Below are 12,755 nucleotides of genomic sequence, written 5' to 3'. Positions count from 1 at the left end.
TGATCTTATGTGTGCTTAATGCCTGCTCAGTGACTAGAACACTAGAAGACAAATCAACCCAGGTTATACCATGAATTTTGCAGTTAGAGTAACTCAGCAATTCTCAGATGAGAAAAAAAAAAAAGCTCATTTCCTTGTTTTAATGCTAGCTGGCAGTGGTACCTGGCAGATAAACTGACATCTACAGATACCAAGATAGTAGCTGTGATGAAGAAACAAGACCAAGAGAGGTACATGGGACCCACTAACCCAAACCAAAGAAAGACAGATTGGCAAATTACTATCAGGAAAAATGCTCACATCTACCTCATAACTGTATTTGTCCATGTTTCGATATTCCAGCAGTTGGTGGTTAGAATAAGAAACAGTAGACATAGCTTCTTGGGCTGCAACAGGCTGCAGTGGGACCACATCCCAGTCCATCTGCTCAAACTATACTGCTGTGCAGAAAGCAGCACAGGATTTATGGGGCCAGAGAGGATTAGCAAGGAGGTGTCTGGCTCTAGAGCACTGATAAAACACTCCTGGGAAAGAAAGTGCTTCTCACTGCTCCAAGGATGGCTTAGAAATTGAAACAGCTTCCCCTCTTCAGCAAAATTTAGGTTTAGGCTTCAACACCTGCTATAGGACCTCAAAACACCTTTCAAAGCATTTTTGCCTTTATATTCAAATTTTTGTGCTTCTGCAGTGCAGTAAATCTCAAAGACCTCAGTTCTAGATCTGGAGGGGTGTCTTCAGCTGTTAACTCTTGCCTACCATTATTCCCATGAAAGGCTGTGACAAGCCAACATGGAGCACTTCTGAAATCTTCCTTACCAAAATGTTGCTAGGGAATGTGTTTCTTCAAAAATACACCTTTATGCTACTGGAACCTCCATTTGTAATGTTAAGTTACAAGGTCAAAAAGTGTTTTGGTTGGGAATTATTAGCTACAGCCATAGGATACAACAACTTCCTTTATTGGTACAGAAACAGATGCACTTGTCTAGTGCTGGAACAGACTGCAGCTGATCCCAATAGTTCTACTTCCCACCTGGAGAACAAGAACATTATCTGCCACTTAAATGAAGCTTGGAGATCTGAACTTAGCAGTTGAGGGGAAAACAGTGATATTCAAAAAACTTCCTGTGGTCTGCAATTCCTCAGCTCTGAGCACCTCCAGACTTTGGATAAGACAAATGCTTTTTCTCCCAGTGGGTTAAGTCCCAGGCTTCACTGGATTGGGCAATATTTCTGGAAGTTTTATGATCCAAAAGTAGTGTTCCACCTTGTGAGAGTCATTTAGAAGCTGGGAGCCTGGCCCGTGAGTTTGGGAGCAAAGAAAAACCTCTCTTCTGACAGCACTGAGGGATATCTGTGAATCTCTGGAGCTGGCTGTGAGCATGGTCTCCAGCTATACACCACTGCAGCTATCTTTTCAGGACAGATTCTCAAAAAAGCCCCAGAAGAAACCCCTTCCTAAACGCAAGATGCCAGAGACATGCCGTTCCCTGGCTTCCTCTTGCCAACACAACTCAAACATTAGCCCAGCACCTGGCACTTGTGGCAAAATGGGAGATAAAAGGGAAGAACGCAGTTCAGGTGACTCGCCATGGCCCAAAAATGATGCTTCAGAACAGGAAACACGGCAATGGATCCCTCTGTATTTTCAGCACTCCAAGTCCCCACGTCTACAGCATCCTATTGCTGACAGAGAGCACTCTGCATGCACAGGAACTTCCAGACCTGTGGCACCATGGAAATGCGTGTAGCACTGGAAAGGAGCATGACAGCAAACAACTCACTTTCTCTTTTACTTGTATGCAAAGGTGGCTGTCCCCTGAAAACCTCTGGGATCCTATCTCCCTTCACCAACAAGCAGGTCTCAGATTTTGAGACACTAGATGAAAGACAAGCAGGTACAACTGAAGAGTTTTTAACCCTTCCCACACACAGCCCCCAACCATTTCTGTCCTTTGTTGTCCCACAGTCCTCTCTGCATCTCTCCACCACTGCAGAATCCCATTTTCTCTTTTTTTTTTTTTTTTTTTTTTTTTAAACCCTATCTGCACTGGCTTCCCCATCTCTGTAATCACCTGTTTCCATACACACAGCAGCAAACTCTCATCACCATGCTTACAAAATGTGGAGATCTCTGCCTCTCATGTAGACCAAAACCTCTTCTGCCTCAAACTAGATCCATCCCTTCCCTCTTGCCTTATAGTTAGAAAATAAACTCTGCCAGGCTGGACACACCTTTTTGTCCTCTGTTTATTCATTGCCTAATAGAAAATGCTTCTGCTGTGTGACTAGGAACATCTTTATTATAAAAGGACATACAGTAAGTCACCAAGTCACTCTGTTTTAGATACCAGAGCTGTTCAGGTATATATATTTTCTCCCAAACTTTCACTACAAATATAAAATCTGAGGCAAAAAAAATTCAATTTAAATAAAAATACCTATTCCCTCCCTATTTATACAGAAGGTTTTGCTTCAGAAGTCCAGTGGGAGCCCTTCGGAGCCAACTGCCTCCTATTAAGTATCTGCACACCACCAGTGCAATAGGCCCTTGATCCTAATTGGCACCCTTGGGTGTCATCGTTATGTAAATGAGCAATAATCCTTCTTCACTTCCTGATCCAAACCGTTATTGCAGGCTCTGTTGCACCATTAAGCATTGCCCAGTTTACTCCAAAATGGCTGCACTTTGAAGGATGATTCCCTTAACACACTTTCCCTGGACAACCTTACAGAGCTGCCTCGGCCTTAATGTTTGCAAAGTGCCCTGGGATCCTGAAATAAATATGAGATTGGCTTGCAAAACTCCAGCTCTGAGAGGTGATCCCCCTCTGAAAACAGTCACAGAAAGTAAGGATTTGCATCTGGTTGCAGACAGATGGCCATTTATTTCCTTTGCTGCTGAGTAGCTTTGGGATGCACCTGTACCACAGGACTTCCCAGGTACCTGTTCAGGTTTGTGCTCCTGCCATGCCCTGACTCCTTACTGAAACAAAGCCAGTGCAGGCACTATATTTCTTCCCAGTTATATACCGATTTCCATGTAGACAGAGCCCTGGCACTTGGGCTTACAGGAATCTGTGGTGTATGACAGTAGGTCTTTTACCTGGACAGTGAGGGAGACGGGACCAACATGAACTTATGAGCATGACCAGCTAGAGACATCAAACAAGCAATAAAAAAACAAAACAAAACAAAAAACAGACTGACCATGGTGCCTAAACCTGCCTGTTGAAGTGACTCCTTCCTCAGCAGGGACAGCTGGGCATTGCTACAGGCAATACTTAAGACACAGGTACGTCCATCCATGACCTACCTGTCAAATACAAAGTCTAGGAAAAACTTCTAGGTAGCATGAGGGACAGAATTTAGTTTCTCCTGCACCTTCTTACAGACTTCTGCTGAGCTAAAATCATTCAGATTTCATCTATTTTGAAAGGTCTGTGACTCACAGAGCCATGTGTGCTGTCCATGCAGAGCACAGCTGGGTGCAAATTCAAATACCACCTACCTTCGTACCAGTTCACAGTAATGTCTGTGGGTTACAAACACTGGAGCACATGCAGTGCACAGACACTTAGACAAAGAATATGTATGCTGAATCCTTCCTGTGGCTTAATCTGTAGTTAGGCATAAATACATTATACTTTTCCTATTCTACATACTTCCTTTTCCTTTGGACTCAGTAGCGTCACTGCATGTTGGTATTTCTGCACACGCAGCTCTGAACAGGTGTTTCAAATGGTACACCACACTGGGACTTGTGTTATTCCAGCAAGCATTAAGAATATTTGGAGAGTGTTTTGGTTTTGTTGGTTTTTCTCCAAAAATAAGTCTTTTTGGAGAAAAAAAAAATAGACTGGTAAAAATGTGCCAATTTCTCCACACTTTTTACCTTAAAACAAAATGAAAATGTAAGTGCTTCACTTGCAGAAGCACAGAGCTCGGTGAGAAACCCCTTAGCCTGGAACAGTAAGGGAAACCTGGGTAACCTCTAAGAGCTGTCACAGTAAGCTCCAATCCCAGTGATGCTGGACTCAGGGGTTATTAACACCTGTGACCATGAGAAACAAACCCCAGACCTGGTGAGCAAACGCACCTAACTGCAAAAGACCCCTCATGGGCTGAATCAAACCAGCTACTGAATTTCTGAAGAAATAGCTTCACAAAAGCCCGTCTGCGTAACAAGGTTTAATGGGAGGTAACAGAATCAAAGTGATTCTGTTTCCCAGGATAAATGCCTACAGGAGTTTTCATCTTCTGATCCTTAAAACCCCCAGGGTCCTGTGGACAGCTTACAAGAACAAGCCCTTACTGAAAATAAGTCTGGAAAGGCTACAGCCAGGATGTTTAGTCCTCAAGCAGTGAAGGTGTATCCATAGGAAATGCAGTCTGCAGACTGGAAAAAGCTTGTGGGGGGGGGGAAACCCACAGGTTCACTCTCTAAGGAAGAGCCCTGAGCCATTCAGTGAGTGACTGGGAGCCTGTTACAGAGAGGCAGCACCACTGTTAAAAGAGGGGTTAACTCCTGACGGCCTTAGCTTGAGGAAAGGAAAACCAAGTCCCCAGGTGCCATCTGAGTCTATTTATTAAAGAGGATAAAAGAAGAGGCCGAACATGCTACTCAGTGCTGCACGCAGCCCAAAGAAAACACCTGCCTCTTTGTTGAGAGGCGCTGACGTGGCCAGCGTCAGCAAGCGGAGCTGGTGGCATCGCCCATCTTGGCTCCCAGAGCAGGTTTGCGTCCTGCACAAAGGAGTACTTTAAGGGTCTTGAATCACACCCCGCTGCTGGCAGGTAGGGAGGGGGCATTCGTCTCCCCATTCCGTAATCTGCTTTTTCAGTATTGCAGTGCAATGTTAAGAGGAGTGAGAAATCAGTGAGTTGTGGGCCTACTCATTCCTCAAGCATCATTAGGAATGGGCAAAAGATGGAGGATTTCTTATTCGCTGAGCATTTCCAGCATAGAAGAAGGTTGTCTGGTTTGACAAGAGAACACAGCTTTCAGCAAACAGAAAAATTCAGACTAGATCATGACAAATTGGCCAAAGGATTTAGTTACATGTTATGCTGCTATATATGTTTTAAACAAAATTAAATGAAAACTGAGGATAAAAACCCACATAGTTTCAAAACATAAAATGAAAATGTTTCATTACAAAAGGCTTAAGTCAGCCTTTTGTTTCGGGTTTTAACTTCGTTTTTCCTGGGAACAAAAACTTAGTGAAATTTGTATGTATTTTTGAAAGGGTTCAGTGTTGCTAATTCTGAGGAAAAAAAAAAAAAGAAAGAAATGTGCAAGTCTAACCACAGAGCTGTATCAGGTTCATCACTGCCAGTCCAAGTTCACAAGGCAAAGCAGCTGCCAGCTACAGCCTCCCCAAAGTGCTCCGAATGTCTCCTTTACCATGATTCTAGCCAAAAAAACAACCCGAAAGCCCCTGAGAAGACCCTTCCCTTATTAAAATTCATCAAATGCTCTACCAACAACCCAAGCTTTGAATTCAGAGTATATCTTCATGTGATCCTAAGGACATACCTGCTTCAATGCAGCTGGCCTCCACTCTACTCCTCTGATGCATGCATCTCCCTGCCACCCTCTGCTCTTAAGCAAGAGGTGAAGCTTTATCCTTGCTACAGGAGTGTTGTCCTCCTCCCAGCTGCTGGCTGGGAGAAGCACATCATGGGAGTGTTTTGCAGGAATACCCAGTGGTGGCCTGCTTGTGCCCTCATTAGTGCCTGTGGTGAAATCCTACCCTGGGACAGTCTGTTGAAACTTGGATCTTCTGTACCTGCTTCACACCCAACACTGGATGCCAGGTGAGCAGAGGGGCAAGCAGGGACCATTCAACCCTTTATCTCAGTGTACCACTCCAAAATGGGATCCTGCTACAACAGGATAAACAGACAACTCTGGTCTTCCAAACCTTCCACCTTGCCCTCTTGGATGTTTCCATCGTGGATCATAACAGCAGAGAAACAGGGTCAACTGAAACTGCCACCAATGCCTTGGTCCTACATGGGGGAGAAGCAACACACTGGCCCCTGGACAGAGCAATTTTTAAATTCATCTCCTCTCCCCAAGTTCTCACGAGCCCTTTATGAGTCAGCATCTGACCAGCTTCCAGGCAATTAAACCCAAATTGCCTCTCCCCTCCCCGCGATAGCAGGTCTCAGGTATGTAGCACAGGTGGAGCTACGTGCTGGGTATGCTGGAGAAGGTGAGGTTGATCACCTGAGTGATATTACTGGGAGAACCTCTGTTGATAAGCCAGGTTTCCTTCTCCATCAGCTATGCAGGGCTGATTTCAGGGAGTAGCAGGGATGAATTTGGCCTGGTTATGACAGTTTACAATCTCCTTAATTCTGCAGAGCACTTCACAAGCCAGAGGGATCTCTAGGCCTGTCCTCCTCACCCCTTCTTGCTTCTCTCTCCAGCCCTTCCCTATAAGCAGCACCAAGATAGAGGAAACTGGGTGCCCATCCCTGAGCAATACAAATACATGACAGCTAGATACTCTTTCTGATATTTGAAATCATCTGTGATTTACAGTCCAGCTCAGACTCATGTTTCTAGTACAATATGGCCAAAACACTCTCACTGCAAGTCCCTCAACCTATATGCTGGCTGATTGCAACTAGTGCTCAGCTTTCAAATGCTAACCTCTGGAATATAATACTGGGATGTCCCAGGCAAAGACGACCCATAAAAATGGGTGTTAGGATGGCTAAATTCCTGCTGACAAAGCATCCAACATGAGCACCCCAGCACAAGAAATAAATGTTCTGCCTGCGCAGGACCAAAATACTATTAGACCGTGTCCTGAGACTGCATGCTTCAAATGGAGCTGCTAGCTAAATCCATGCTAACTACTTACACAAAAGCCCTGATTTTCAAAGGCACTGAGCACCACCAAGTCCCTTTGACAAGCATGGCCCTCAAAATCACGTGCAGGTTATGCCCATCTCTGGGAACCCCTGGGGTGCACAAGCAGCTTTGCTACAGAGCTAGACAGGCAGACAGCCCTCACTTTGGAGTCAATCTGCTGACTGCAAGCAGGAAGGGCACGGTGCCTGCCAATACGCTGCCTCCCACTGAAGACACTAACTATGAAGGTCCTCATCACGTGAATGAAAGCAATTACAAGCTCTTTAACAAGGAAAGGGGAGCTGAAACCTTGTTTAGGTTTTAATCTTCAGGGTGCGTCCGTCTGCGGGCAGCCAGCCAGCTCAGCTCTCCCTCTGCGCGCTCCTGGGTGCTGCAGGGGTCCCTGCCTGTCTCAGGTATTTCAATGCACTTTGAGTTTTTAAAGCAGCTTCAAGGTATGCCGCTGTTAATGGGATAGAGAGTCTCTGTCTCTCAGCAGCGCTTCAGAAAGCAGCTCCTGGTGAAAACCCTCACCCTGCCAGGCAAGCAGGCAGCTGTGCTACTTGAAACTAGCTAAAGAGCTCAGTTTGGTTGCTCAGGGCCAGGTGATATACACATGCGACCACAACAGTGGGCACCGTCATCAGCAGTACCAGCAGAGGAGCTGAGAGATGGCTCAGGCACCACAAACTCTGCTCTTAGCCGGGAATGATTCCTACAGATCACAGCCCATGGGCTGAACATGGGAGTAACTACAGCTGTGCTCTTGTCTGTCCCTATGGCCACTATTCTCCCCAAGGCCACGGAGGCTGCAGCTGGCCCTGGGCAGCTGGCAGAGGGAGAGGGTGATTGCCCACTCATACAGTCCTCTGCGAAGGAGCCGATACCGAATACAGCCAGACCAGCACTCTTTGCTAATAAATTCTTCAAGTGCCTGAAATCAGCAGCCCATCACTTAATTGGGAATGATTCTGCTTTCCATGTAAGCCACTTAAAAAGATGTAATTATACCCCAGGAGATGAAACACTTACTATTCTTTAAAAGCTGACTGCAGCTCCTATTACCTGCAAACACACAGAAGAAAAACCTGCCAGCCATCCTCCTTTTTGATGGCTCAACTGCAACTTTAAAATGTTAATAACAATTTTTTAGCCTGCTGTTGTCAGGAGTTTGTAGGGCACTTGCGGTAATAGCCCCCTTACACCTAATAGCCACCTTGCCCGCCGTTCATCTTGGTGATGAGCTGGATCCGACGTTGGACCTAGTTCTGAGGACTAAATGAATGCCCTGGGAAAGGAAGCAGAGCTGCTTTGATCCTGTAAATACGGCTTTCCTGGAGAGCGCCACAGGGTGCCTTTAGACTCCTGAACTGTCCTCACAGCCCAGGCCAGCCACCGAGTTCATGTTACAGCACTCCTGTTCCCAGTGCCTCACTCCCCGGTCTCAGGACGGGATCTCCCTTTGATGTCTGGGGCACCAGGCTCACTTTACTGTGCTGGTTCCTGCGAGAGCTGCGCAGTGAGATGCTCTGTGCCAGGAAATGCTGTATCAGTCAGATCCTTTCTGGACAGGTACCCCACAGCTGACCCATGCACTGTTGCCTTCCCTAGTCCATGCAACAGGGAGTTAAACTCTTGGTGCCTCAATAGAAAAGTCATTAACAGATTACAAACTGTGTCCTAAACCAGTGTTACTTTCCTTCAGTCCAAAGCCCACATGGCATCGCTTATGCAACCGACTGCACAGCAATCCTGTCCCACCGACAGTGATCCAGGACCTGCAGCCAGCAGCTCTGGGCTCTGCTGCCTGCTAGCAGAGACTACCCATGCTGTCACACTGCTTTCCAAGGAGCTCTCACGTGCTCCTCCTGTTCCTGGATAGAAGCACAAAACTCATTTCACCAGCTAGGAACTTGTGTACTAATGGAGGACTTGGCCAGTGACCTGAATGCTGGCCCTCTGCCGCAAACAGGACTGAGGTCAGTCATGCGGAAGAATACCCTGGTTTAATGATAATTGATGCCTATTCTGACCTTCACGGTCCTCAAATTAAAATGTATTTAAAGCTTACAAAAGGTTTGAACCGTCTTCATTTGAACCTCCCAAGCTCTGCTGCAAATTTTGTCATCTAGACCTAAATCAGGGTCTGAGTCCCTACTCTGCAGCCCATAAAGTGAAAGGTGGGACCTTGGCTTAACACTCAGCAGATCAAGCCCAACTTTTACAAACCCATGGGAAGGAAAGCCAGGGAGAGAAAGCTTCCCCACATAGGTTACATGCAGCCATGAGACACCCTGCCCCAGAAAGGCAGTGTTCAGGTTGCAGGATTGCTAATCCAGATCTGTGTATTGTCAGACTGCCCTCCAGTGATCTGGATTAGGCGTGGGCACATACTTGCATGTCTCTGGCATTAGCCAGAGCACACAATGCAAACTTTGTGCCAATGTTATGCTTTTATGTCAGCTGTTACCTGATCTGCTGTGAAGTAAGAGCAGTGCAGATAGACTGTACCTGATCTAGCATAAACCCTGCCAGAGCAAAGTTAACCCTTTAAATTCATTTCAGCAAGTTTGAACCGGTAAAGGAAGTTTATGCCGGATTAGCACTTTGTGCCCAGTGGCTGTGACATTTTTGAGCCAGCATTCTTAAAACTAGATTTATTTCACCTTTGAGCTCTGATTTGAATAACATCCCATCCCTGGGAAGGATGGACACTTCCATCCCACTGTCTGCACTTGGGGAAATGAGTGGCAACAGCAATTAAACTTCAGGCTTCACACTGTGAACTCACAACCTGCAATTTAGGATCTCATCCCACCTCATGCATGCAGGTGGGTGAATGTGTGCAGGTGGCTGAATGTGTTTGAAGTGGGAGGTTGTCAGGCAGTCTCTGAAAGTCCAGACCCACAGCCTGAGGCACACTCCAGGACTTGGACTGAGCCTCAATGCAAATCACACATAGTGTCTGGCTCAGTGTTAGGAGCAACTGGATGGCTGTGGGCTTTCAAATGGAGATAAACTCATGCATAACCACGGAAAGGTTTATAATGCTAAATCCCAGCTGAATGGTCATCCATACAAACCTTACAGGCAGGGTGATGAGTCCTCAGATTTTAGACAATGCTTAGCTTCTCTGAAGGACCAGCTTTTTACTCTTGCCTTCCCCCTTTTCCATGCAGTGACTATTTAACACTGATACTGTTACATACACACTTGGTGATATTTAAGAAGCACCAGGAGATTTTTCTAAAGTCAAGCTTGCAAATGATCAGGAATGCAATAGTTGAAGCAGTCCAGGCAACCTTAAATCAACCCTCCTATGCTCATGCAATACAATAGTTCATCGCTACCTTGCCCAGCACATGCAGAGACACTCTAAGGAGAAGCCAGGCTACAAGAGGAGGCTCTTTTCTGCAGGAACCACTGCTAGAGGTGTTTGAGGAATCAGGTGTCAGCTGGAGAGGAGTATGGGTGGTTACTCCACTGCAGGTGACTTTTTATGCCTCTGCCACAGTTCTTCCATGATGCTAGTCAAATAATTTAAACTGCATCATGGTCATTGAACTGCATGCCCACCTTTTTCAGGGTGTCCGACATGACCCTTAATATGAATCACAGAAGCACCCAGCACTTGCAGCTGCAACAGAGCCTAGCTGGCTGTGCAGGATCTCTGTGAAGAGCCTCAGCCTGGCACCAAGGTTCCTCAGGATCTTGGTCACTGCTACCTGGAGACAGCGAACACCTCTTCTTCCCGAGCATGGGGAAAAGAGAGATGAAAACCTGCAATTGCCTGCACAGAACTCGTTAATATGAGCAACGCAGACACATTTCAGCTGTGTCTGAGACAACAGCTGTAAAGCTACAAATGCACCGTTATAATTTCTTTTAATTCACTTGCAACCACATACCCCACAAAAAAAAAAAAAAAAATCAATCCGACCAGAAGAAGTTGGCAAAGACATGAGCTATTGAAGTCAGGAAAGTGTGGCATAAACTTAATTAGAGCAGCATGCAAACCTGCCTATCCCAAGAGATCATCTTGGGGCCCTGTTGTGCTAGGAGCTGTACAAACCTACACAGCATGACCACCCTCAAAAACTCACTGCTGTTACTGCCAAAAATTACTAGATCATTTTTCACTATTCTGGGTATACAGTTTCATTACTCTAATTACAAGGCATTAATTCCTAATTGCTCAACTAATTTCTGTATTTGAAAAGGAAGAAGGATGTAAAGGATGTTTACCGCACCCACATGCCATTGACCTTAAGCCTTGATGTCTAAAGATGAAAGCAAGTAGGAAGAAAAAAGTTTGGTTTGCTTTCAAAGGCAGAGCTTTGTATTTGTATCACAGACCCACAAACAGAGCAGGAGAGAAAACCTCATTGAAGCTTCATGGCATCGCAGAGATGGTACAAAGTTTTGCCAAGAAAAAACAATGTTTTTGTAAAAGAAAACTAAAATCTGTCATTTGTAGAAATTGAGTTTTCCAATTAAAACATGATAAATTTGGGGGAACAAATTTAATGCTTTTTCTTTGGCTGGATTAATAAAATCAACTAGCCTAAGTACAACGTCCTGATCAATCTGATGGGGGAGGACATCTCTGCTCCCCAGCTCATGGTGGAGCAACCTGTCCCGCTGAATCCAGCTCGTCCTCCTGTTAGAGGTTTGTCCTGGAGCAGGCAAGGACAGAGCAGAGGGGTGGGGATGGGGAAACGGAGGAGGCATTCACCAAGCCTGGAGGTAGGATGAAGCAAGGACTGAGGGAGGTGCTCATCCTCTCTACTAGCTTTACCACTCCCATCCCTTCCTTTCCAGGGTGCTGATTTCACACTGATTCAGAGAGAAACAAAACAAGGCAGAGAAAGAGAGAGAGAAAATTCTCTATCTGCACCCCTCTCCGTTCCACACGGGTCCTGGAGAGGCAGAAAGTGGTGCAGCTTACTCCAAGCCTCTCAAGAGGCTGTCAAGGGTCACAGGCTCAAATTTTACCTGTGTTGTTTGGACTCTGCTCACTCCTGCCTACACAGACTTTTCCCCAGTTAGCTCACTGCCATGCCCTCCGCTCTACCTAGTAAATTAAGAAGGGGACAGATTTTAGAAAGACGTGGGGCAATGGGCAGGGAGGGAACTCAGTGATCAGACAGGAGCAAGCAACAAAGATCCACACCCAAACCTCCCCTCTTCTGCCTCATCTGTGTACTTGTACTAACACCATCCCTGTAGTACTCAAGTACCATTTTAGATCCACACTTTGGTCCAACACACTACAGAAAAGAGCTTAATTTCCCCATGCAGGAGGAGGATTTAAGGTATCAGTTCAAGTCTCCCTCATCCCCGCATCAGCAGGTTAGGAAAGGACAGCCCTCCTCTTCCTCCTCCTCCCCAGGCAGAGAGAGCAGCTGAAGCACGGAGAGAAGGAAGCAGCACCCCAGCTGCCTTCTGCAAGGCTCAGAGGACCAGCCTCCCTGCCCAGCCCTACCTGCAGAGGCTCCTCAGCTGCGGCTTCTCCCCAAAAGACTGATGCAGAGCAGTCTGCAAGCAATCTTCCGGCACTTTTGCCCCCCAAGGGCTCGCAGCGGATATCTCCGATCCTCCCTGGCAGCAAAGGCGGCTGTGGGCGAGGCCGAGCACTTACCTGCCAGGCGGACGGAGAGGGCTGGCTCCTGGAAGCCAAGCCTTGTTTTGAGGAGGAGACTTGGGTGTGTTTCGCCCTTCAGGGGAATCAAACAGGTTTCTCCATTCAGAGGACAAGGTCTCCCCTCCCTGTAAGCTCTCCTTTACATTCCTCGCATTCTCCAGCAAATGCCATGTTCCCCAGCCCTGTGCTGCAATGGGGCAGCAGAGATCAACCCCCCAGCTCTCACCCCACTGAATTGCTTTT

At 46.5% G+C, this 12,755-nt stretch overlaps 1 protein-coding gene across 11 annotated transcripts in view; it reads right to left on the bottom strand.

Annotated features, from left to right (window-relative positions):
• Window positions 1–12,551, bottom strand: part of ZNF185 (zinc finger protein 185 with LIM domain) — a 51,371-nt gene extending 38,820 nt beyond the window's left edge. For 10 of the 11 annotated variants that reach the window (XM_029997378.2, XM_029997383.2, XM_029997382.2 and 7 more), the window contains exon 1: window positions 12,354–12,486. The gene's annotated coding sequence lies outside the window, so the exon portion shown is untranslated. Of the gene's footprint in view, window positions 1–12,353; window positions 12,487–12,509 lie in introns of those variants that run through there. The other variant, XM_029997379.2, reaches the window with a different exon arrangement.
• Between the last annotated feature and the right edge of the window lie 204 nt (window positions 12,552–12,755).

The sequence above is a fragment of the Aquila chrysaetos genome, chromosome 21 (genome assembly GCF_900496995.4).
Source record: "Aquila chrysaetos chrysaetos chromosome 21, bAquChr1.4, whole genome shotgun sequence".
NCBI lineage: Eukaryota > Metazoa > Chordata > Aves > Accipitriformes > Accipitridae > Aquila > Aquila chrysaetos.
The sequence above is the reverse complement of the archived record's forward strand: the minus strand, read 5'-3'. Positions and strand labels throughout refer to the sequence as shown.